Here is a 27,575-nt window from a genome sequence, read left to right on the forward strand (position 1 = left end):
GGTGTGTCACACAGCAATAGATACCTAGAATATAGGTTCCCTGATGATCCACATATCCTCTTTTGTGACACACTAATCCATATTCTTCACTCATTTTGAAAATAATTTTCCTTATTGTTCATTAGAATTTTTATAGTCTTAAAAGAAACATATATATATATATATGTACATACTGCAAACATCTTCGCATGTTCTCACTTGACTTCTCACTTTTATCGAATTGTCTTTTCTGTGTTACAGATTCCAATTTCAATGAACTCAATTTCTTCTTACTTTCACATTCAAATTTATACTTTTTTTGCCTTCTCTTTAAAAGTGACTGTTTTTTCTAATATTATAAACATATTCAACATTTTTTCCAATGCTTTTCACACTTAAATTACTTATCTTCCTGGAATGGATTTGTGTAGAACATTGTAAGATACATAGATATGTAATTCACATTTCGCAGGTGTATATTATCAACACTGCCATATATCAAGTTTCCATATCGCATTGATTTGTTTCTGAGCTCATATTTGTGTCTCATTTGTCTCTTCATATATATGGATACCAATTATAGCATACTCTTAATTTATATTGGTAGTGCAATCTGATATATATATAAAGTATACCATCATCTTATTCTTCTTCAAACATCTATTGGTTGTTCTTGGGCTATAGTTTTTCTATATAGATTTTGGAATTAGTTTACATAGTTTCATTAGAACCCCTTTAGATTTTTTTCCTTTTTTGTATGCTACATGGCAGGAGTCACATTTCCTTTTTTATTCCTCTATTGCAGCACCATTTGTTGAATTTTTGTTTGAATTCTTTTGTTTGCTTGTTTGTTTGTTTCTGGGAAGTGTTTGGGCTGGGAATTGAACCCAGGTCTCCCACATGGCAGGAGAGAATTATACCACTGAACTACCCTTGCGGGATCCATCCTTGAGGATTTTCTGATGTTAGTTCAAATGTGGGTTAGGGAGAACCAGTTCCTTGAGTGTCAATCCAGTCTCAGGAAACAGGGTAGAGGGAACAAAGGGTTGGATGGCAGATCTGGCAGTCGGTCAAGTTCCCTGCTGCCATGATAGCAAGCATTAACTAGATGAAAGTATTTTCCTTCCAGATTGCTGCTGGGTCAAACAAGAGGTAAAGTAGTAACTAGTCTTGACAGAGCGGTTGTGTAACCACCTACTGTGGTAGACAAATTTATCAGTCTATTTGCAGTAACTTATCTTTTCCCTCTAAGGCCACCCAATGTGTCTGCCCCTTGCCCTGAGCTATAACCTCACCTGTTTCTCATTGATCTGAGTGCGTTATCCCTACCTTCCTGTCCATTTCCACCTCTTCCTAATAGATGGGAGTTGTCAGGATCCTTCTAAGTTATCCACTGAACATTCCCAAGGAGACCAGCAGCCCAGCCAAGGATAGGTATCGCCCACTAACTTCAATCTGCGTGTGTCAGGTTCTGCAGGTTGGGCCCACTGGATTGTCACCCCATGTATGTTCAGCACTTCTAGGCCTGCTCCCATAATCCCACCCCTGATCCTGACAACCCCAACCTCCCACCATGCTGGGAATCATGTGAAGTGTATAATGGGATAAAAAGTGGGATCATCCCCTGACAGTGGCCGAAAAGTGTGTTGCTTCTTCTGCTCCCAGTCCTCGCTGGATGGGTTTCAGAGTGGATGCACAGAAAAACCTGAGCTCCTCTCCCATCCTTTCTCCCTCCCTGCACTAGGAAGCAGGATAAGGCTATGTTTCCTCTCAGGAAAACTGCCAAATTCAGCTTCCAGAGAGCTGGAGTAAGGTTAATAGCCCATCCAGTAAGATAATCATCAGGGTGTAGATATTGAAGTTCTTTTAAAGGCAGCCCTTAATGTTCTCCAGCTGCCAGGGACCTGTAGGTGGTGGGTGACATGGAAGGTCCTTCTAATTCTGTGAGTCTGAGACCACTGTTGAGAGGATGGTGCAGTAAAGTAAGGTCCTTGGTTAGAAGAGATGAAGTATGAGTGCCCAAAAGGGTGGCAGAGTCACTTTGCTAAGTTATCCTATACATGCTAAGTTATGTGCATGAACCACATCTGCACAATGAACTGGAAAGAAAAGACCCAAGGTGAAAATGCCTTTACCATAACTAAAGCATAGGGTATGCCTGGGGATGTGACGAGAGGGCCGATGTAGTTCACTTGCCTTCAGTGACCTGGTGCTACCTCTTTGAATAGAGCACCTGATTGATCTTTTGGGGTTCTGGCTTATAGTTGACATCTCTCAGCTTGGTAAATGGCAGGTTGGGGCCTCTTTTAATGAGAGAATCACTCAGTGTTCCTGGGCCCATAATTGCATGATGTCAGAATTTCTGTGTGCGGTTCAGTTGTGGATTCATGAAAAATTCAGCTATTTCGCAGATGTTTTGAGGGTAAGTACATTGTCCTCATCCTGTGGGCAAGGCTCATCCTCTGCTTCTTTCCAGGTGGATCTCCAGCCTTGTCAGGTGTGGAAAGCAGCTTGGTGCATCCTTTATTGGATAGGAAATTCCAATGATGTCCATCATTATACAGGCACTTGCAATGCACATCAATATGAGTAATGCAGACAGTACCTTTCCATGCTCCCAAATGTTTCCAGAGTTCCCTTCCACCTCACTTGGGGAATACTTAATTTTTCAATAGCATTCTTTCCATGAATTTGACCAGACTGCTAAACATTTGGCAATGACGCATGAGTCCAGTGTACACGTACATGACGGTACTTGTGTCCAAGTGTTTCAGAGCTAAGAGTACCATTCACAGTTTAGCCCATTGGGCACATTTTCCAGTGTCAGAGGTGATACTTGAATCTGTTCAAGCCAATAGAAACAGCAGCCACTGTCCAATGGATGCCAAATGGCTTCAGCTTAACCCATTTTTTCAGTGAATCAGCACTGAGTATCCAGTGAAACATCCTTGAGTCATGGTCCCAAGATGCCAATGCAAGGAGTGAAGGACTCTTTTGTTACTGCAGCAGGATCATTACTGAGGGAGGCTTTTGCCACCTTCTCATGCAGATGTGTCAATCCTGGGGGGCCTGGAAAAGCACAATCCTGTGTGTACCACTTCCATTTGATGGTGCTTTGTTGCTAGGTATGGCCAGGATGAGAATTCTGATTAAACAGTATCCAAGACATGACAAGTTCTGTCCTTAGAAGGACCTGGTTATACTTTTCATTTCCACAAGACCCCATAACACACCAGAAGTTGCCTCTCAAAGGGGGAGTGGAACTGGGCTGCATCTGGGAACTTCTTGGTCCAAAAATCTAGGGTTTGCAAATTCTGTTGCTCCCATTTTCTGCCAGAGAGGCCAGTTTGCATGGGTCTGGGTTGCAGAAACCTGAAGCTCAAACATAGATCTAAGCTCCAAAGGTTCTGGAGGCAGGGTATCTGAAATAGCCTCTCTTATACCTTAAAGGGCCTGTTCTTCCTCTGTTCCCCAGGAGAAAGTACCTGCTTTCCACGTTTACCTGTTTAGAGGTGCCACGAAAATGCCAAAGGAGGAATACACTGGTGCCAGTATGTAAATAACACAATGTCTGGGATGTGTGGCACTAAAAGTGGCATTTCTACATTCAAGCACCAATAGTCCTTAGTCAGCAACCATTCTCCATGCATCTTTTTCACTGGCCATGCTGAGATATTATAGGCAGAGAGTGGAGTAGAGGATACTCACAGAAAGAAGGTGTAGGGAGGCAATTTTATTGCTGTTGAACAATGCAACAAGGAAAAGGGACAACTAGGGGTGCACAGTCTGTCACTGGCCTAATACTATGGCCACAATTTTTTGCTATGGGGGATCATTTCTTGTTGTCCTCATTGGGCTGTGCAGGGGTGCAGGATATAAATTCCTACAATGCATTCCCCTGCAGGAAATACAACCACTGGGGTAGCCTAAGGATTAGAGGAACACTCACAAGGTAGCAATAACCTCTGGCCCCATACTCATGTGAATTGCCCAAAATCTCCTGAAGCTAATTTTTGCTGCCTTTCCTCTGCATATTCTAAAACTAGAGTGACAAGGGCACCTGAATCTAAAAGCTCCAAAAGATCTGTTCACTGTATCCAAATTATAAGAGTACTGGTGCATATGACCTTTGGTCCTAAAGAATGATCAAGGCCTTAGCCTCAACTCTGGGACGTTTTCAGTTTAGTCAATTCTAATTAAAGAGATACCTCCTAGAGGCCAAACTCTTCAATTGGGATGGAAGGGGGAGGTGGCATATCTGCAGGATTCTCCTCTTCTATTGCCCATGTTGGGTGATTATGGGGAGGAAGTCAGGTGGTCAGATAGGGCCAGATTGTCCCTGTCGAGCTCAAGGCCATCCTTCTGGTGTATATTTTTCTCAAAGTCCTCCATCAGAGATCCCATCCATGACATCCTTTGCTTTATTATGCACAAGGGCATAGCTCAGCATGCTAGGGCCCCAAGAGGAATGGGAGATTGCCAACCCATTCTGTGGGTCTCAGGAGTGCTAGATCAGCAGGTATACACCTACTGTCCGCCAGTCTGGCTCCTTTTTATCTTGGTGTTCACCCTCCTTGTATGGGAGCTCTTGCCTCAAGCTGAGAGAGTGCAATAAACCTGCTCAATCATATCTTCCATGGGAAACCTTGGGGTAAGGAGCAGAGTTGGCTTGTCAGCTCATTCAAAACATCCCTTTCTAATGAAATTATCCATGTTCTGCTGCAAAGTGGGAATCTGGTGAGGGATTAAATCCCTCCGGCAGGGTATACTATCCAAGCACCAACACCCAGGTGTTGCAGGAGGACCACAGCTTCTGCTGCCCCACCTCTTCAAGGCCCAGGAGAATTGGAGGAGGTTGCACAGACAGTACAAGCGCATCAGACTTCCTGAAGAATCCAGCCGAACAGAAGCTGCAGCCATGGAGACGGAACAGCGATGTCGTCAGCCGTTACCAAAACCTCTCTCTTTCCCTTAACTGTAACGGTGAGTTTGCTGGAAGAGGGTTGGATGTGAGTTGGCCATGACTCCTCCAATCAAGCGGATTGATCAGGGTGGTAGTGAAACCCTCATCATAAAATCAGGACAGCCACAGAGGAGATTCTGTCCTGGCTTCTGTCTATACCTGTCTTTCATATCCCTTATTTCCCTTTCTGTAAAAGCTCATACTTGCATTGTCACCTCCATGTCCCCATCTTTAGTTCTAATAATTTCCTGAATAATGCCTGGCCTCACCCTAACCTCGAGATCGGTCTGGGTGGCTTGAGTGTGAGTATGCCTGTATCCAGAAGGAGAACAGAAATAAGAAACCATGAGCCAGGGGAATATACACTGGACAGTGGAATCCCCACCCTCGTTGATCTGAGCATAGAACCAGCCGCTACAGGTTTCCCAAATGACAGACAGCAAACTCAGGGAAGTGAAACTCAGTGGGTCATGTTGGCGAAGACATATTATAAGCTGTCGTTGAATACCTGGGTCAGGGGCAGGAGCTGGGGTTGCATGGCACAAATAAGGATATATAATTTTTTACTATAACTTCCACGTTGCTTATGTGCTAAGATAATACCCACACGTGCCAAGGGCAATAATAAAAACTAAAATGCTTGAGGAGGAAGTTGGAGAGAGTTACAGCTCTGTGACAAACTGGAGAGCATGTGCTTCCTTTGAAGAACACAGTCACTGATGACTCTTCACAATGACTCAGTGAGGAAATACAGAGCTGTTAATAAAAGACCTTTCACTTTATCAATCAATGCTAAAAATAAGGAATTAATGAAAACATTTTATTTTAAAAAGCAGGGCAAAATGATGGACATTGGCAAGTTTGAACTTCTGTTATGTAGCTGGTATGTGTTTTAAAAGATCGGTTATATATGTCACAAAAATAAATTAATCAGCATAGGCATTTAATAATAATTATCAAAGCACAATTCCTTGATCTTGTAATTAAATTAGTTTCATATTATGACAGGTATTGTCAATTGCATGTTATGTTATCTTGATACATTGTTTTAATCAATGCATTCAACAGCACATAGGAAATTACTTTGTTTTTAAATTACATAATTTCCAATAATAAATAGATGGGGAGATTCTATCACTTTTATCTATATTATATATGCTTTTGTTTTATTCTCTGGCAAATCCCATTGCTTGGAAGATTCTAGATTTCCTGTTTGAAATTCCTAACTATTGTATTCTATTTGTATTTTTCTTTCTTAAGAATTTTGCAAATAGAAATATTGTTTCTGTGAACTTCCAGTTTCCCCCATTACACCTAATTTCATTCTCTCAGAAGAGAAGGAAGGACAACTTTAATTCCTTTGAATATTTTCAATGTCTTGATTTGTTCTGATTGAGAAAGGTGATAGAGTGCATCTTTTGAGGAATGTGATGTCAGCTTTAGCATTAAAAATGAAAAGCTGTGAATTTAACATTAATCTACCTAGCAAAGAAACAGGATTTCCACTTTTCTTTTTCTCTAAAGTTAATTTTCTGAACTCACTCTCAATTCAACTTCTGAGATTTCTGAGAAAATCACATTTCAGCTCAGAGTACCATCCTATCATGACTACAAAATAGTTTTTTTTTTTAATCCATATTTTATTTGCAATACAAGTTATAGCTTCAGGGAAATAGTTTTTAAATTGTCCTCCTTAGGGCTTCAAGATTTAAAATGGGAAGGAAAGTTTGACCCAATATTCCTACTGCTTCTTGGCAGAAAACCTGTAATTCAAAAATGCCTCACACTGCTTTTGCAAAGCTACATCCACATAATTTCCACAATGTAGTGGTCAATAGCACTGTTTTTCTAGAAAAAGAAAGCAGCGTTAAGGATCCCTTTTATCCCATATAAACAAGATCTGGCTGTAGCCTACAGCCTTCTACTTTGTGACTTTAATGTTCAATGAATGCATTTGTTTGAGAACAGTTAATATGCTGACATAAAATACATATAAAAAAAATAGCACATAATCTTAACCAAGAGGAATTTGTTATAAAGAGCAAACTGAGTGCCAGGCAAAACTGTTCTTTCCATTTTCCTGGTATTAACCATGATGTGCTTTGCTTCTAGACATTCTGATATATCATTAGGGCAGATAAATTGACCTCTTTGGAATTGGGGAAGGTGTAGTGATTAGGAACACCACTGTGTAATAAAATAATCTGCATTCAGATCCTTATTTTTTAATCATAGATTTGTTTTTACTATTAAATGAGATGATGACCAATATTAGTGCTTAGGACCTGCGGAGCTTACTTTTTAGGGCCTCTCCAAAGCACTTCCAAATGCATTCTAATGCCATGCCCTGAAATTCTTTATAGATTTTTAGGAATATATTGATAATGGATTTTAGAAATGCAGCAAAAGGGCAACCAGGACACAGGCAAACACATCTACTCCTCATTGAATGAGTAGCCCATGTAAAGAGATTCTTAATCAAATGCAGTTGCCTGCATTCAGACAGAGGGTTTAATGGATCCATGACCATGAATGCTAACTTCTCCTAGCATTAATGAGGTATGATTAATTTAAGGTCACATAAATACAATTCTAATGCCAAGAAATGTAAACATTACTCAGGTATTTGTATTTCAGATTTGGGATTAGATTCTAAAAGCAAATTTTTTATGCTCAAAAACCCCACTGAATTTAAAGCCTTGTTATCAATTTGTTGGCAACTGTTATTAAATTTACTAAAGGATCATTTGATAGATTTTATTAGTCAAAATACAACAACCTTAATTTATTTGGCTTCTGTATCCAAGAAGAAATATAGAATAACAAATTTTTGTCTTTTTTTCTTCAAGTTGACAGTATTTTTTCTTCCAAGAGGTAGATAGGTAAAATAATATTAGCATCTCACAAATATAAAAAAAAATGATGCAAACAAGTTCAATCTTTTTAAAAGATAAGTGCTTGAAACCCACATTAAATTTGAAACTACAGTAAATGAAGAATGATTTACTTAGGGAAAAAAGAAGAGTGATTAATACACAGAAAATATATACATTGTATAAGAACACCTAGCAAAGACTTTCAGAATAACTATCTGTTCTATAAGTATGAAAGACAAATTTTTAAGACTGTAGCAGAATGCCAAGTAAATTAAATATGTGCTTCTGTGTTATAAATTACATCAACATTTGGAGGTGAAAATATAAATGTACAAAAAATTGTTGATTTGTTGATATGATGATGAAAAGAATCTGCTACTGTTTTAGAAAATCAATTGAGGCTCCCTGTTTTAATTGACACATAAACTCCGTGGGCACAAATATTGGGCATTTCTCCTTGGCGTACTTAATAAAAATTCAAAGAGAGTTCTTTGAATTTTATTTTGAAGTCTTTTTGGTCAGTATCAGCCAACAAGAGTGCCTGATACTTTACCTTGTAGAATAGTCCAATATTGTCTTCAGAGATGCAGAGGAAAATTGCTGCCATATTTAACAGTTTTATACAAAGTTATTTTACTTGAAATATGGGTTGCTTGAAATGTTTCTTTGTAGTTTTGTGGTAAAGTATGCACTCTACCCCAGCAACAGCCTAAACATTTTGATTAAAATTAAAATTTATTCTATATTAGTTGATCATTATCTTATTGGGTAGAGGGTAATACATGTTCATTGTTAAAAATATCTAAATATTAATAAATTAATAAAACTTACCCCAAAACTCGTTGCCCCCAAATTATTACTGTTATTATTTCATGGTAAATTAAGGTGAAATTAAGCCTTCACCTTCTGTACAACTTGGGCATATATTTTATTTGTATATAAATAATTTTTTATATAAATATAATAAAGTATAGGTCTATAGATTAGGGGTTTCTCGGAGGATTGTTTTTTAAAATTACACCTACAAATACTAAGTTCATATTTCGGCTTCTTTAAAAGAGAATAAGAAATTAAAACAACTGTTAAGCAATTTGAAATTTGATGTCAAGAATTTGTATGATTTTTCCCATATGAAAGTGCATTTTTTAGCAACCCTGTTTTAAAAATTTTAAAAATCAGCTCAGCTTATGTATTATAGAAAGATTAATTTTTCACAGTAATATTTTTCAGTGCAAATCCAAGCTCATCTGATTCTTAGTAAACTGGAGTATAGCTTACTACCCTATCATTTAGAATGATTTAGTTTATCTATTTTATCGAGAAATTAAGAGAATTAATTAATTTTGGATGATTTAACTAAGCTGAGATCAGTTTAGTGGGGATTTACTGAATATCATGCATATTTTTTACGTTTCATATATTCAGGAACATACTAACTGACATAATTAAGATTATTTAGTTTATGTATCTGCTTTTCTCTATTGGTAATAAATAATGGATGCTCTCTCTGCCATTAACTATGCTTCTAAAGTAGCAATTTAATCTTGATTTTGACTTTACTACAGCTAATTGAAACAGTCTTTGGGGTCCCTTCCAATAATTTGTTTTAAGAATAACACTAATATTTTGAAATATTACATAGTAATCCCTCTTTGTTATTTTCCCCTGGGTTATTTCTGTTCCAGATAAATTTTTGCATTTGTCTTTTCTATTAAAACAAACATAATCACCATTTTCAAGGTTTTTCCTAGGTTAATAAACCTAGGTTATTTTAACTAACCATAGATTGACTTTTCAGTTATATCACTTTGATAATTTCTAGATTATTTATTTTAATCTACAGTTTAATAATTCATTTTTTCCTTTTTTTTTATTTGCCAGAGCTCTCAAATAAAAATATAGGAAACATAATTCAACTGGAATGTCAGGGAAACAATAAATAATTTTTTTCGTATTAGAGTGTCCCGTGCAATATTTAGAACATGATTATGCTAAAAAATGTTTTTTATCTGATATTCAAATTGTACTGGTTATCCAGTGTTTTATCTAGCTATCTTATTCTATCCTTTAAGGTAGATGACTATCCTTAATGGATAAAGATAAATATGTATCTGCAAACATTTTAATGAAATGTTTAGTAGTATGTTTCCATTAGGTATTGTCAAAGAGTGAAATTATGTCTCCGAACTGCCTCCCACAAAGCTTTGATAGAGTGCTAGCACTGTTTTTATTTAAACAGAACGTTCTTTTTACTCCTTTGGGTGTCTTTTTATCCATGTCATTACATAGATTTTCATGTGTATGTGTATGTATCATAATATTTAGTGATCTATAGAATTATTTTAATATTAATTTCTTCTTATCTTAAACAATGCACAATTTTTAAGGAAGTTGTAGACACAGTGAAGATTTCTTTGTTCCTAATATTAATAATGTAATTGGTAATAGAAGATTGTAGGTTAGGTAGTTTTTTTGGGGGGGAAAGTTACAGAAATAAATATATTAAAATGTTTACATCTTATATGCAGAGTATCCAGCCAGCTGCTTTTCAAACAGCTCAGAGCTGTATGGTTGCTACCATGAAAAGTCTTTGAAGCCTTTAGGCAAATGAAAGACGTACCTTATTCTCCCTGAAGGAAAATTCCAAATGCTTGCTTTCTAAAATGCTCCATGCATTTACATTGCAGCCAAGGTCTCCAACATCTCCACAATCTACACCAAAAATGCCGGAAGTCAATTTCGATGTCCTTAGCCAAGAAAGCTGTCCGTGGATAAAAATGTACCATGGAAAAAATACAAAGCTTTCTCAGACATGTCAGACTCAGGTCACCTAAGAAGGAGTGGAGTAAAGATTTTAAATAGCTCATGAAAAACATCTTATTTTAAGCCTTATAACAATTCTATGAAGTAGGTATTATGATTTCCATTTCCTATAGTAAGGAAACTACGGTTCAGAGAGTTTGAATAACTTGCTCATGTTGTCACATTTCTTAAATAAAGTAAGTTTGTTGGATTGAAACCTAGGACTTCTGATCACAAAGTCTCAAACAGAGAGCTTGGAACTGAGTGCCGGTCATTGCCAATGGCTACAGTTCAGAAACCCACCGAGGTTCTTCAGACACAAATGAATAGTTTGCTCAGCCAGCAACACTCCATGCCAAAATTGACAATGAGTAGCTCTTAAATTCATGCACTCAGCCACCCAACTGGTATGAAAGCCTGCCACTAGCATGGTTGGGAAAGAGCAGTTCTCATTTTCTGATATCCAACCAATTTCAGATCCAGAAAATCTCTTCTTCTTTGGCAGTCATACATGGTGCAAATGTTTGCCTGTTGTTTTTATCTATTTTATCAATGCCCAATTTTCCTTCTCTTTGACATTTGATACAGAAAGTTTTACCATGTCTTTGATTCCTGAATGAAGGGACTGACAATTATATATATGGCTTTTTGTGTCAATATTCCTATACTTTTCCTAACATTAACAACTTGTATGCATGCATGAAAGTTCCACCCAACAGGGTAAGTATTGTTCTCAATTATATGATTCATTTTCTTTCTATTTTTATTTATTTGTTTATAGGATTTATAAAAATTTTTACCCCAAATATGATTTATTTCCAGCAATTATTCTTTCATATACTTTAATGCTAGCTTATTTGGAATAAAATATGTCAATTGTTATTTTAATTGTCCTTGAAATTATAATATCTGTGAAAACAAAATAGCTATTTATGCTATACTTACTTATTTTTGCCTTGAATTTAGATTTTATTATTTTTGTTCTTACGAAAACTTATTTCCTTACATTTGTTTGTTTGGCATATAATTTATTTTTAAGATTTGTGTTTTATATTTAGGGATCTCTCGTGACTGATCCACATATTTTATTTGATACAATATGAAACTGTTGGTCTTTTTAAAAACAGCTTAATTGTTTTATGTTCATTTTTAAAACTGATATTTTAGGTGTAAAAGCTTTGCCTAACTATTTTATGTTTTATTTACATATTCTAAACATTGCTCTAATCCTCTTGAACCTTATTTATAAATGGTAGGAACAATGCTTATTTAGACATATTCTAGGAAGAATCTGATTTTGCAGGTCATTATTATTATTTTTGTATGACTTTTGCCCCCTACAAGTGTATTTTTTATATAAAATCCATAACCACTCCATTACATTTAGGAACCAAGTGGATTTGTCTATTTCTCCTTATGAGTCTATCCACTTTGTCCCACAAATTTTGGCTTTATTGTAAGGCAAGTACACATTAAGGGTTGTGATATTTTCTTGGCTGATTGACCCATTTGTCTTTAAGAAATGCACCACTTTCTTCCTGATACTTTCCCTTGTTCAGGAATCTTCTTTGTCTGAAATTGATATAACTATTTCAGCTTTCTTTTGATTAGTGCTAGCATAGCTTATTTTAGACATCTCTTTAATTTTAATCTGTCTTTGCATTTTTAAACTAGGTTTCTTGTAGACAACGTTTAGTTGGTATTGTCTGTTTAAACTGTTCTGATAGCCTCTGCCTTTCAAAGGGGTCATATTTAAAAGGCTTACTAAGTAACTAGATTAATATCTGCCATATTTGTAATTGTATTCTATTCCTTTCTCTTGTTTTTTTTAGGGTGGATGGGATGGAGGGTGGGGAAATGGCTATCTTCCACTCTTTTACTTTCCTCTCTGTTTTCAGTAGAGCATTTATTATGATTGCATTCTTTCTCTTCTCAGTGTTCTTGTTTCTCTCTCTTCTACAGTTTATTTTTATTTCTGGCATTTACTCTTTAATCTTGCATAGACTTTTCATTTCTCTACTTATATCACCCTTCTGTTCTTTGCATGGTGTCCACTTTCTGTTATAACTCTTAATATATTAATCTAATTTTATTTAAAAATTCACACTCAGATAATTCCCGCATGTAGGCCGTACTTGCATCTCATCTGATGTTTGTTTTGTGTCTTCAGATTGTGCTTTTTGCCTTTCAGTACATCCTGTAACTGGACATGATACACTGGGTAAAAGTAATGGAGCTAAACAGACCGTTAGTGTGAGGTTTTATTTTTTTCTGGTGAGGAATTAGCTTATTTTTTGCTGTAATCATAGATGTCAGAGATAAAATGTTCTCTTATGTCCTTGTAATTGTTTCCACTGTTGTCTTGGACTTCCCTAGACACTACTTCTTAAATAAGGTTTGAGCCTTGCAATCCTTTCCATTGTAAGGTGCTGTTATTATATAAGAATTCTCTTGAGGTCTTGATAAAGTCTCTGGGAAGGGGACCCATCCTGTAATTCTAGACTTGCTGTGAACTTTGCAAGTGCTTCTTAGCTTTTCCCACCCTGATTCCTTATGTGACCCAAGAAGGAAGGACAAGGTTGAAGTTAATTATTCCTCTTCCCACACCTCCTTTGGCTCTGGAAAAACTCAGGCAGGTCAGACTCTGGGAAAATAGTTTTGTTTGAGGTCAACCTTTTGTTATGGAGAACACACCACATTGAGAGTATTTTTTAAAAAAAAAATTTTTCCCATCCTTTTTCTAGGAGGGGCCATTTTCTCCAGCATTCACAGTGAGAACCTGTTGGGGCTCTTGTATATAAAACTAAGGAATGTGTAAACCCAGCCTCAGCTTAAACTGGGCCCTCAGGGTCTTGTCCCTCAGACTAGTCCATATCAGGCACCCTACAGTTTATTAATTATAGTTCAAGCCTTCCTAATTCTGCCTCCAGCAGAAAGTTTTTGTTTCTCAGTTTCTTCTCCAGGTAAACTGTGGTTCTCTCTACCTGTCTCTGTCCTCTTTGGGGAGCAGTTGTTTACCCTGTGACCTCAATTCCTTGATGGAAGAGTTGTTTTTCAATTTGTTCAACTTTCTTCCTTCTGTTGGGACAGGAGAGGTGGCTTCCTAATTCCTGTATGTGGACCAGAAACTGGAAGACTTCCTCACTATCCTTAAAATATTTTTGTCTGATGACCTCACAAAGCATTCAGGGACTCCTGTCCATTAATCTTGTCATTTCCATGTTCTGACAGTGCACTTTTACACCTGAAAGAGCTCTCAAATTCCTTCACATCCTTTACTCAATCCCAATATCCATTGCTTTGGCCCAAGTTATTATGAATTTTTAAAGTTATAAATGAATAGCATAATCATTTATTTGATCCCCCCTCACTTTTATTCTTGCCCATCCAATATATACATAGCCATAAAAGTATATTTCTAGAACACTAATATGAGGCCCTCAATCACTGTTTCAAATGCTAATATAGCATTTGGATAAAGAAAAAGATATAAGGTACTCATATTTAAAAAAAGAAGCTTAAAAACTCAAATGGATCAAAATAGAGATTACATTTAAATATATATATTTTAATTTTTATAACAAGTTTCTTTCTTATGATTATGGGAAATTTCAGATAGAAAACATCCAATAACCGAAGTATTAATTTTCTGTGAACAGTTTGGAAAGACAAGCAGTCCAGGTTAACATGTTATTAAAATACAAAATATACCCTCAAGTGTTTACTTAATTTGTTACAAGGTATTGATAAACTTAAATGTAGTTGTGAGAGTATGCTGCATTTTCACTATAAATTTCAAATTTTTAAAATATGTTTCCATGATGTCATCTGTTACTTATGAAAATCTTGCAAAAAATGAATACAATATGATTAGCTGACATGAGCAAGTTAATTTCAATGGCTTGTTGAAATACTTTTCAGATGTATCCAAGCATTAAAACACCTTAGGGGCATAAATACTATCAAATAATTCTTCCTCTGAAAATAATAAGATATGAAATGTGTTCAAATTCCAGATGCTTATAATAAATAATGGGACACTAAGCCAAAAGAAGAACATTTTATTGGTTTTTTCAAAAGAAATAACCTCTATCATGCACCTCAAAGGTAATTTCATTTCAGAACATTTATTATGATATAATCGTCATTCTTGGATATTTGAAATCTTTGCTTGTCTCTTGTGCCTTATAATTCCATAGTTCTATTTCTCCAATAGTTTATAATAAGTGTGTGTTTTTCACTGACAGATTGTATTATTTATTAATCTCCTAGTATCTGAAGTATATCATTAAAAGGGAAAATAAATTCCTAAAGAAGTATTTTAAAATGAAACAGCTATCTTTTAGATGATTGTCTAAAATTTGCCCAAATGTACAGACATGAAATACTTATGGGACTTATAATTTACTGATAATTTGTAACCATTTTATTAGGAGAGAATTGAAAATTCCACTGATTCTTTGAACTAATGTATCCCCATGACAAATTATCTTGTTTAATTAATGGTCACCATCTTTTTTTTTAATTGAAAAAAATGATCTTTCTTTATGGAATACATTTAATGAAGATGTTTCTTTTATTATAGAAATTTAGATGTGATCACTGAATTTTTAGAGATCTGAACAAGAGGAAAAAATACTGTAATACAGCATTTATTATGTGATGGAACTAACAGGAAACAGGAAACTGACCTGTCAGAACTGACCTAACCTTTCGTGGCTGATTGAACTTCACCCGTCCTGGTGAACTGGAGAGCCCCCTGCCTATTCCAAACAATTTCCAAAGCATATCACATGTCTAACCACAGACGTACAACCACAAAGACACTGTTCTTTGTTTTTTATTTTTCTTGATTTCAACAATCCCTGCTCTATAAGCATGCCATTCTCCCTCTCCTTAGAGCGGTTCTTGGTTTCAGTCTGTCCTCCAGGCCTGACTGCCCCTCGGGCGTCCCTCTCCAGCTCTCTAATAAAACGTGCCTTGATCTGTCGAGGTCTACCCTTCTTTCTGTTTGAGCATTCTCCTCCTCTACACTCCTTTACCTTCCTTTCACAATGGTGACGAAACCCGGGAGGAGGCTAAGGCAGGGACCCCCAGTCCCTGGCTCTTCCCCCTCCATTTGAATCCTTCCCCTTCAAACCTCCCTTCCTCTTCTATCATTTTCACCCCTGGCTCCACAGGACCTGAGTGACCCTCCGAGCTTACTGTAGGCTAAACAACTGCCAGAAAGTGACCCAAAGCCACCTCTCTTAGGCCTGATTGCCGTGTGAGCAGGGCAAGAAACCCAGTGGTTCTTTATTGGCCTTCTCGGCAGTCCGCGAGCCTGAGCCACCTTTAGCCCTCTGCTCTCTTGTTAAAACCTCTGGGTCAGGGGACCTTTGCCCTTTTAGCCACTGCATCCACCGCTGACTGATGAAAGTCACCCTCAGACATTGCTAGTAGGTGAATCTCCCCCCTTTACTCTCTCCACTCTGTCTCCACAGAGGCACCCTGTGGGCTCTTCTCTCTCTCTCTCTCTCTCCCTTGCTTTTCCAACATGGGCCCCAGGGAACCCCTCAGCTGGCCAGAATAGAGGACACCCTCTCAGACCAACAAGGTTTCCATTTCAACCTCACACCAGACAGATTGAAGGCTCCGGTCTTTTGGCCCCTCAGAGTTAGCCTTCCTTCTCGCTATCTCACCCTCAAGATGGGGACTGCCACCTCTATTCTGGCAGACTTACCTCTCACCTGTCTCATAAACAATCTAAAAACATTAGGCTTAACACCTGATTTAAAGGCCACTAAATTCCTCTGACTCCCAACCCAGACCTGGCTGCAACACAATTTAGACAATCAACATCCACAGCCAGAATTTAGGACTTTTAACCCTGTTATTCTAAAAGAACTAGACTTCTTCCTCCATCAAAATGGCAAGTGGTCTGAGGTGCCGTATCTCCAGGCCTTTTTCTATCTCTGCTCCAGACCCTCTCTATGTAAATCGTGCTCTCCACTCCAACTACTTCTGGCCGATACCCCCATCCCCACCTCCACCAACCTAGACCCTGCTGAAGCACCCCCTCCATACCAGCCCCTCACCAAAACCCTAACCCACCCCCTCCTATTGCCCCACTGGATACCCCATCAACCCCCAGCTTCCACACCCCAGGCAGCCTTGCCCTCCCCTTCTTACACACGTTCTAAATCCAGTTCAGACCAAAACCGACCTCACCATGTTTCCCCTCCGAGAGGTGGTGGGCGTGGAGGGATCAGTTTGGGTTCATGTTCCCTTCTTGATGGCAGATATGTCCCAAATTGAGGAAAAATTAAGCTCCTTCTCTGAGAATCCTACCAAATATCACAAAGACTTCATTTGCTTCACTCAGGCTTAGCTCCTTACGTGGTCAGATCTTCAGTACATCCTCATATTAGCCTTAACCCCAGATGAACAGAGCCACACTTGGCAATCTGCCCGAGAATACACAGACCAACTTCATGGTGAAAATAGAAACCTTAACCCAGTTGCAGAGCTGGTGGTCCCCACCAGTGAGCCAGATTGGTCATACTAGCCTGTGGACCCTGGAATTTGGAATAAGGACCACATGATATCCTGCTTAACTGAAGGGATGCTCAAGAACAACCATACCCAGGCAAATTATGAAAGAATCTGGGAAATTACCCAAAAGCCCCCAAAAAACCCTCCTTCTTTATGACCAGACTAACCAAGGCTGTAACAAAATACACCAATCTGGACCTCAATTCACCAGAGGCACCTGTACAATTTATCAGCCAATCTGCCCCCAACATCCAAAGATAGCTTCAGAAGCTTGAACAAGACCCACAGACTCCACAATGGTAACTCCTCAGTGTAACCTTCCAGGTGTTTAACAACTGGGGCAAGGAGGCAAGGAGGGAAAAAGAGAAAAACCTCAAGACCAAATGCCAGCTCTTAGCCACGGCCCTACATGGTCTTCCACATGGCCCCACACCCCGGCCTCCCACCTCCCCAGGACAAAAAACCGCAAACCCACCTGGGGCCGCCCCTGCTGCAGCAACCAGGGGCACTGGGCAAGAGCCTGCCCAGACCCTCAACCTCCCTCCAAGCCACGCTCAGTTGTGGACAATGGGAACATTGGAAAGTGGGTTGACCACAGGGGCAGATACCCCGCCCCTCGGGCCTCCCACTTACCGAACAAAACACCCCCTTTCCGCAATTACTGGAATGAGGGAGCCTGGACTCCACTGAGCGTGACCATCCCGGGGAACCCAGGGTAGTAGGGACGGTGGCCGGCCATATCGTTTCCTTCATGGTTGGCACTGCGGCAACTCTCTCTCTCTCTCTCCTGAATACGTGGAAGGGACCCACAATAAAAGGAACCCAGCCCATAGTAGGAGTATCAGGAACTATTACTTATCCCCCCAAACCCCCTTTCTTCCTCTGCTCCTTCAGACACCTCACATTCACTCACTCATTCATTATCTTCCTCATTTGCCCAGTCCCGCTTTTAGGAAGAGATATCCTCCATAAGCTTCGGACCTCCTTTCACATCCCACCCCTACATGAAACTGCCGTCCTTTTACTCCAAAAAGCAGAACTGGGACAACAATCTCAGACTGACACCCTGCTCCCCAAGCCTCTGAACCCCATGAGCCCCCCACAACCCGTCTGACCCCCACATCAACCCTGCCATTTGGGACACAGGCCATCCTCAAATTGCTTCTCATCATTCCCCCATCCTTATTAAACTCCAAAACATCAATTTGCAGCAAGAAATCTCCCCTCCAAAAGTCACAGCCCTAACAAAGTTTCAGCGGCTTACAGCCATGGTTTTTGGACACTCCATCTCCTTCTGGCACACCAGGGAAAACACGAAACACCAAGGAGCAGGTAAATTCTTTTCAGTTTCCAGTGTCAATTTGTTTCCTTGCCTGGCTTATATGTCTGGACTCTTCTGGGTATGTGGTTCAAATGCCTTCCTGTGTCTCCCCACCAACTGGATGGGAAATGCACACTGGCTTTCCTATTGCCCCAAATAAACCTAATCCCCCCAACACCCCTATTCCCACAACCGTGGTCCAGAACCCCCCCCCCACACACACACACACAAAATCGAAAGAGCCATCCAGTTAATTCCCCTACTACCCATACTTGGAGTCCTCTCTGGAGTAAGTACGGGGACAGCAGGACTAAGTGTGTCATTACACGGCTTTACCATCCTGTCACAACCACTGGCTTCAAACCTCCAAGAAATCTCAAAACAGCTTAGACCTCTTCTGGACCAAGGAGACTTCTTAGCTGCAGTAGCCTTACAAAACAGGTGTGGGCTTGACCTCTTAACAACTGTACATGGAGGCATCTGTGCATTGCTCCAAGAACAGTGCTGTTTTCATAGTAACCATTCTCACTTAGTCCGAGATGGAGCTCAATGCCTTAGAGACTTAGCTACTAGAATTGGAATCACGCCTTGCCTAGCTCCATATGGGCCCTGGGTAAACTCTCTTCTTGGCTCATATCCCTTATACCTCCCCTCATATGTCTTATATTAATTTTCTCTTTCCTTCCCTGTTTTATTCATCTCCTGTAAAAATTTTTTGCTGGGCCACCATCTCATCACCACCATCTCCCGAGCCACAACTCAAGATCATGTGAAAGCAATGTTCCTCCTCCAGGCTCGCCAAGGACTTCCCTGCACGATGACCCCCAGTCAGTAGGAAGCAGCCAGATATGATGACATCGCCCTGTTCCCTTCTTATACTTCTCCAGAGTCTGGAATGATGAAAGTAACAGGAAACAGGAAACTGACCCGACCTGTCGGAACTGACCTAACCTTTCGCGGCTGATTGAACTTCACCCACCCTGGCAAACTAGAGAGCCCGACGTGCCTATTCCAAACAATTTCCAAAGCATACCAAACGTCTAACCACAGACGTGTAACCACAAAGACATTGTTCTTTTGTCTTTCATTTTTCTCGATTTCAACAAAACCTGCTCTATAAACACGCCACTCTCCCACCCCTTAGCATGGCTCTCAGTTCAGTCCGTCCTCCAGGCCTGACAGCTCCTGGGCGCCCCTCTCCAGCTCTCTAACAAAGCTTGCCTTGACCATGGAGGTCTATCCTTTCCTTCTTTTCAAGAATTCTCCTCCTCTACCCTCCTTCACGTTCCTTTCATTATGAACAATAATTCAAGCAATTTCCTGAACCTTATTGTCTAAATAGGAAATTAAACTCAATGTTCAAATACAATAAACAGGGAAAAACTCATGAAAAGAACTTTTTAAATCCACACACCTAACCTCATCATTTTATATTTTCAAGGAATGATAGTGACAGTATAAATGTGCAAATTAGTGAGATAATATGTTTCTATTAACAACATTGAGCAGAGTGAATATTTTCCTACAACATTTTACAATATGTTTTAAAATACCGAAATCATGATATGCCATTATAAACCAGCAAAGTCTTGTATTTAAGACAGGAGCATTCCAATCACCAGGAGGACAATCTGAGGCAAGTCAGGAGTCTTTTGGTCAGAAATCAAAAAGAGGTTGACACTGTAGAAAACCTTATTAGATATAAGGAGATATATATTGTGCTGGTTTGAAAGGAAGTATGCCCCCTAAGAAAAGCCATATTTTAATATAAATCCCATTTCATAAAGGTAGAATAATCCCTATTCAATACTGTATATTTGAAACTTTAATGAGATCATCTCCCCGGTTGATGTGACTTAGTTAAGAATGGTTGTTAAACTGGATTAGGGGATGACATGTCTCCACCCATTTGAGTGGGTCTTGATTAGTTTCTGAAGTCCTATAAAAGAGGAAACATTTTGGAGAATGAGAGATTTAGAGAGAGCAACACTACAAAGCAGAGTCCACCAGCCAGCGACCTTTGGAGATGAAGAAGGAAGACACCTCCCGGGGAGCTTCATGAAATAGGAAGCCAGGAGAGAAAGCTAGCAGATGACGCTGTGTTCACCATGTGTCCTTCCAGCTGAGAGAGAAGCCTTGACTGTGTTTGCCATGTGCCTTCTCACTTGAGAGAGAAACTCTGAACTTCATCAGCCTTCTTAAACCAAGGTATCTTTCCCTGGATGCCTTTGATTAGACATTTCTTTAGACTTGTTTTAATTGGCACATTTTCTTGGCCTTAGAACTGTAAACTAGCAGCTCATTAAATTCCCCTTTTTAAAAGCGATTCCGTTTCTGGTATATAGCATTCCAGCAGCTAGCAAACTAGAATATATATATATATATATATATATATATATATATATATATATATGGATATCTAATAATAAACATGTGATATTTTGACAGGAGCATATGTCTTTTTATAAGAGAAATTTGGAAGGAGAAAATTAGAGAAGTTGTTTCTGACTGTATTTGGAAAGCTCTTATTGGGCCAAGCATTTAGGTCCATAGTCAATTAGAGTTTTAAACTAGTTATTTTGCACAATTCAAAATAGAATACAGATTAGGGCAAAGTCCATATTGTGTTCCAAAGCCCATAGCCGGCTCCAAAGACCTCTTCAGGCTACAGTACTAATTTATTTAATAAAGGACTTGTAAATTGCTAGCATGGTTGTGCATTCTTGTTGTATTTATTTCCTGCTGCCTAACAAATGTCCCAAATTTAGTAGCTTAAAACAAACAATAGAATATCATTCCTTTCATGGTTCAGGGCATTGACTGGGCTCAGAGGAATGATTCTCACTTGCTGTCTACTAAGATATTCCAGATATAGACGGTGTCCTCAGAGTCACTTGGCTGGCAATTGATGCCAGCTGTTGAACTAGGCTGGGGCTGTTGATCAGAGTCCCAGTCTGTGGCCTTGGCACCTGCATGGAATCTCACATCATGGTAGTTAGCTTCTGAGTGGGAGCTTCCCAGCGGGAACATCCCAAGTATGAGCCACCCATGAGGCAAGAAGCAGCAGATACTTAGTACTAGGCCACTAAAAGGCTTTTATTTGAAACTAGCTTAGCATCATTTCTGTCATATTCTCATGGCAAAGTAGTCATAAATTCCATCCCACCTCTGCCCTGATGAAGAAAATGGAGAAAAATAATTCCAATTCTTGGTAGGGAAATGGCAAGATCACACTGTAGATGACCACATGGAATAGAATGTCTCATTTTAGTTTTCTTTGGAAAATACAGTTGACCATATTGTGGGAGAAGTAATAAATTAGGGATAGTGTTGAAAAGATTGTTTCATATTTAGCCATAGAAATTTTTTTCCAATCACTTGTTCATTTATCCCCAAAAGAAAGACTGATACAGGCATATCAGTTCATACTGAGTCTAGGCTATGACAGAGAACTGCTTTAACAAGACTTGGATCCAAAGCTTGATGACAACATAGGACAGTGTTGTTCTTATCCCTTGACATAACTTCCTTAGGAATGTGCGCCAAGTCACAAGAAGGATTCACAGTCTAAGAGTGAAAGGGGTAAGATATGCAAATTGTCACTAAGGAAACATTGATGACATTTGGGTGAGGAAATAAATCCAAGGTTAGGCTCTGTTGGGCCATTCATCTTAAGGTAGCAGTGCTCACTAAAATGGCATAAATCCCTAATCTTAGGCCTATAAGGCAGGAATGTCTTCTAATTCTCAATAACCAGAAATTACCTCACTTCTTAAACATGAAATTGCTTGTCTTATTCTTAGAATGAGTTATTTTAATTCCTATTTAGGGTAAATATTTTATTTTTCTCCTTTCCCAGGTTTCCTCCCATGGCTTTGAATAGCTGTTTACGCAGTAAATGATTGACAGGTGGGTAAACAAATATGTACGTAGATGACAGTTTCAATCAACTTGTTTCAGCCTAGTTTCATGCACCTCTACTAAAAAGAGGTACAATTTTTCCCCTTGTGAATATCTGGCATCAATGAGGCCATGACTAATAAACTTGAATATTGGTGCTAGTGCTTCAGTTTTGCCTTAGTGTTAGAATGAGGCATCTGCCATGTGCAGACGGCTACGATGAGCACAGGGTAACTGGGGCACCTGCTAATGCGTTGACATGAATGGTTTCGACCCATCAGATCTGCATCTGAGTCTCATTTTGCTCCCTAGTCATCTTCTCACACCTTTTATCTTCCATTGACTTCGGACTGTAAGAAATAGCAAGCCACCATGTAGGAACTTAAACATCAATTCTTCTTTGGGAGTCACCAATATTTCATAATTTTTATTCTATAGATAGTGAGAAGCTATCTTCACTTTGTGCTCCAAATTGTCCGATAAGGCTTAACTCACCTTGTCATAATGCGTCAAGTTATCTCCAGACGTCTCCTAAAGTTACATGATAGAGTCAAGAGACGAGGTCTTTTAAGTAAAAAAGCGTTTTTTCATTTTATCACGGGAGTGTTACTTTCTGTCTATTTCAAATTATTAATATAAAGTCAATTAAGAAAGTGTATGTGAAAAGACTGCAAATTCAAGGGACTATAAAAACGCTACTGTTATTAATTCTCTTGTGTACAGGTACACATGAAACCAGTGCCCTTATAGCTGTCAGAAATTGACTTCAGTCCCCCCCCCCCTTTTTAACCTTTTAGTTTACTAATTCTCTGTAGGTTGTTTCCTAAAGCATTTAAAATCGTTCCGATTATGCTATTTCCTCATATAAAACTATTTATTATGTTTTTTTATTTTTTTAAAAATATTTTTATTAAAAAAAAAGTTTATTTGTTTTTAGAATAAGCATCAATTTAGTTAGCCTGGCCTACATGGAGATGCAGTCTCCTGCTCCACTCTGATTGGTCTCCTGTCCGCATCCCTTACCTGCTTCTTTCCAGCCTCACCAGTTTATTTTCATTTTATAAAAGAAATTATTCCCTTCCGTTTGACGGTTTTGGGACATCTCTGTGCACCAGAAACAGTCCCACCCACTCTAAGGCCTTTGCCTAATGAGTTCTTAAGCAACCTTTGGACACTTTAAAATTATAAATTGGACCTTGTTATTATCTGGATCAAAACTCTCCAGCGGTAGTTTGCAAAGTGAAGTCCCTGCATCAGCAGCATCAGTATCACCTGGAAACTTGTTAGAAATGCAGATTATCAGACCTCGTCCTAGACCTACTGAATCAGAAACTCTGGGGGTGGGCCCCAGCAATAACAAGTTTTAAGCAACCCCAATGTTTCCTAAAGTTTAGGCATCACGCAGTTTTACGGTGTTAACAGTAGATGTTTTAAAAAGAAAATAGCTTTGAAAGAAATGTTAGGAGTATAAAAGTAACATGATTTAGTCAGAGACATGGAGTTGTTAGGAGACAGACAGGATTCCTAGATGAATCAGATAAGTGCCAGATACCTGGGATGGGGGGCTGAATAAATAATGAAAGCTGCAAGAAACGGATCCAATATTTACATAAAAACAGAGTTGAAATTGTGATAACCAGGGCAGGCCATGACGACGGCTCAGCAGGCAGAGTTCTCACCTGCCATCCCAGAGACCTGGGTTGGTATCTACCCATGAGAAAAAAAAAAATGTGATAACCTGAGCTTAAAGTGTTTATTGGGGGATCTAAGACGTAGTAATGGAAGTGGAGCTATTTTAGGATTCCGAGTATACCTCCATTAGCAGCATGCTTTGTAAGTGCAAAATGCCCTGCACTGATTGGACCTGGGCAGAACTCCCTTGCTTATGCCTATGATACCTACAAAATCTTCCCTCACTGTGTACTCAGTATGGACCTCTCTAAGCTTGCAGTGTTCTCTATCTGTGCATGCCCCACCCAGTCTGTGAGTTCTAAGAATGACATTAGTCTGGTGTAACACAATGTCTTTTTTAGCCTTTTAAATTTGTTTTCATGAGAAAATTCTTTCAATATCTTCCTAGTGTTAAAAAAAAAAAAGAAATGGGATAATTTTACTATGCGTAAGAAAAAGAAATTTTAATATGTGAATCAAGGATATGAGCTCAATTTTTCCCTGCAACTTTTTAGAAAACATAAGGTTTAGGTTAGCTATTTTGTATTGACTGGTATCAGTCGCTGAGAGCGTGTGATACCAGCCATATGCCTGTTCGTTTGTGAGTTGTAATGCTTTACACCTGATAATGGCAGCAGAAGGTCTCACTATAGAATAGATTATTATTTTTGCCTAAACCCCATCACCTTTATAATGTAGTTGGACATGGTTAAATGCAAGTCAGAATTTGCTCATTGATTATTCTGGGAACATGAGTTCAAATAACATGTTTTATTTTTTCCTTTTCCTTTTATTTCATATTTAGATTGAGACTTCTTTTTTTAATTACAGGTCTAATGTTATAGGGTTTAATGATATGCTAGACAGGGATTTACGGACAGCCCAAATTCAGAACGAATTTGGACCCAAAACATTCATTGGTTAAAACATTTCCAAATTGCACAATTAAAAGTTCTTCATTAGAGAAAAATTAAAATAATGCCTATGAACATAAACCTTTCTAATGAGATGCATCTTTAAATTATTTGTCATAATATACGAATTGTGACCCTTTAGATTAGGAGTTAACATATAACTGCTGATAAAATTGAAGGCACTGTACTTTTAAGCCTTGTGCTGTAACATTCCACTTGCTGTCTAGATTTAATAGCATTACCATTTCAGTGATGAGTTATTGCTTAATAGGCTGTTGTTTATCATAGGTAAGGTACAGTAGAAACTGACAGCAGGTCATTTTAGTTTGCTGGGTGGTTTAAGCCTAAAATGCAATAAAATGAAGTGACTTCATTGTCATTGATAAAACTATGACTGCCATATGATGCTCATCAACTTTGTGGGAAAATGGAACATTGATTTTGACCCCTGACTTCTAGATAACGTGCAAAGATTTTTTAACGTGAAAGGTTAGTTCAGCCAGCATGAGAGAGCTTTCTAGTATGAATAGACTGTTTATAAAAAAAAAAGAATAACTTTTATAACGACCTATATTAAATTATAAAATATTGGTATCACAAATGTCAGTATTGAGATTTTTGAAAAAATATTAAATCTTACATACGCTTTTATATGCATATATACACATATACATATGTCTGCATCTACATGAACATATTCATATGATTTTGTGAATTTTAGTAATTGTACAAGCAATTTAACATTCTATTAAAATAAAGAGCAAAAGAAAAATATACACTTAAAGATTAGCTTGAACCGCATCTCATTCTGTATTTCTTTAGTGTTCCTTTGAGATACACTAAGTTTTAACAACATATGAATAATGCACCAGTACTAGGTTTTAAAATTACCATTAAAGATATTCAATTTCTAAATATTTAAATATGTAAGAACTAATATTATATAATGACATTAGAAACCTAAATTGCTCTTGGAAATTTATTATCTGTATTTATAAAAAAAAATCGTACTCTCTCCATGGTTTTAAATATTAAATTGCGTAGTTTCCCATGATTGTATCTCAAAAGATCATTTACGATTTGTAACATTCAATCACCTACTCCTTTTAGGAGTGTTTATTTTCCTACTATGCTGATCTTCCTCTACATAATTAAACTCTTTGTGACTGAGGATCAATAACAAATTGGCAAAACTGGGAAAATGTTATTAATAGAAGAAAAACTAGACTTTTTTTTTCTGGGTTTCCAAATATCTTATAGATTTTGATGTAAATGCAGTCTATTCTTTTAAACCAGCATCAATATACATTGTTTCTATATAGAGTAGTTAGATGTCTAATTTTCAGGAAAACTAGAATCATGAGCTGTAATTTGATGTGGATGATGTTTACGTAGCAGGAAAACCTACAGAAATATAACGTGATGTTAGTTAAAATTGAATTCAATATGCTCTCTGTTTCTGTGTCTGTGCAAACTCCATTTAGCAGAAGTCTGGGGTAAGGCCCATGGTTTGCATTTCTATCAAACTCCCAGTTGCTCTGTTGCTAGTACCACACTTTGAGAACTACCATTGTAGGATTAGCTAGCAGCAACTTTATTAATGCGGTTTCTTGTCTTTGTTTTTGCTTGTTTGTTAAGGTCAATATTTTATTATTTATTTCTTAGTGTACCTCTTGGAGACCAGGAAGACAAGGAACATATAGAGAGCTGATTCTCTCCACCCCACTCATCTCTGCCTTATGAAGGTTGGTCTATTTCTGATCTCCAGATTTTTCTTAGGCAGAATGGTATAATACATTTAGGACTTATTTTAATTAACTGAAGACTCAATGGCATTCTTTTGTCAGCTCTGGATCTTGTATTTATCCAATCCATCTATAAATCTGGAGCCGAGTATCAATCGTTTGTGAAGTGTTGAGCAGTGATTGCAGGTAATATTCCAGAACTTCTTGCTCTCTATGTGGCATTCGCATAATTCTTATGGTGCCTACTCAGTATATGCTTGTTTTAGCTTCAAAAAGACCTTAAATATGTTATTTTTGTTAAAAATGAAGTTGAGCAGTGGATTCTTAAACAACAAATTTTTGACTTTTCCAGCTTTCACATGACAAGGCAAAGCATGCAGCTTGGCAAAACATGCAATTTATTTTATTTATATTGAACCATCTGCTTGCTGGGCAGTTTGAGGCTTTTTTTTTTTTTTGTTCCCATCTAAAAGATTTCTTTTTTTATTTTAACAAGCCACTCTTGAAAGCATCACCAATTAGTTTTAACTTCATAAAATGAATGACAACCTGATGAATGCCATCACAGAACACATCATTACTTGAAAATTTGGCAGTTATAAAGGAATTCACAAAGGCCGTAATTAAAATTAGCAGAAAAAAGGCAAACTGCTTCAACTTGGTGTCTTCAACAAAAACACATCCTTATATGTTAATGATGGCTTTCAGTGATATTTTCAACAACTTTTCTACATACAGTGTAAATCTTCTTCTTTCATTTTCCAACTCTAATCCTCAGCAATGAATGAAAATAGAATGCAGTGTTAGCATATCAGTGAGGAATAAAGAAGGTTATCAATATACTAAAAGTGTTCATCTCTCTTTTTATTC

General features: G+C 38.1%; 1 long non-coding RNA gene across 3 annotated transcripts; it reads left to right on the plus strand.

Moving 5' to 3' along the window:
• Positions 1–4,896: 4,896 nt before the first annotated feature.
• On the plus strand, positions 4,897–26,891 carry LOC143682464 (uncharacterized). Of its 3 annotated transcripts, XR_013175144.1 has the most exons (6): positions 4,906–4,962; positions 10,506–10,725; positions 14,637–14,727; positions 22,335–22,384; positions 26,626–26,705; positions 26,808–26,891. It is a non-coding gene; the product is annotated as an uncharacterized LOC143682464 (long non-coding RNA). The 3 variants fall into 3 exon arrangements; XR_013175143.1 differs by lacking the exon at positions 10,506–10,725 and having other exon boundaries at positions 4,897–4,962; XR_013175145.1 differs by lacking the exons at positions 4,906–4,962; positions 10,506–10,725 and adding an exon at positions 10,783–11,340.
• The last annotated feature ends 684 nt before the right edge of the window (positions 26,892–27,575 follow it).

This window comes from Tamandua tetradactyla, chromosome 5 (assembly GCF_023851605.1).
Source record: "Tamandua tetradactyla isolate mTamTet1 chromosome 5, mTamTet1.pri, whole genome shotgun sequence".
In the NCBI taxonomy this organism is placed as follows: domain Eukaryota; kingdom Metazoa; phylum Chordata; class Mammalia; order Pilosa; family Myrmecophagidae; genus Tamandua; species Tamandua tetradactyla.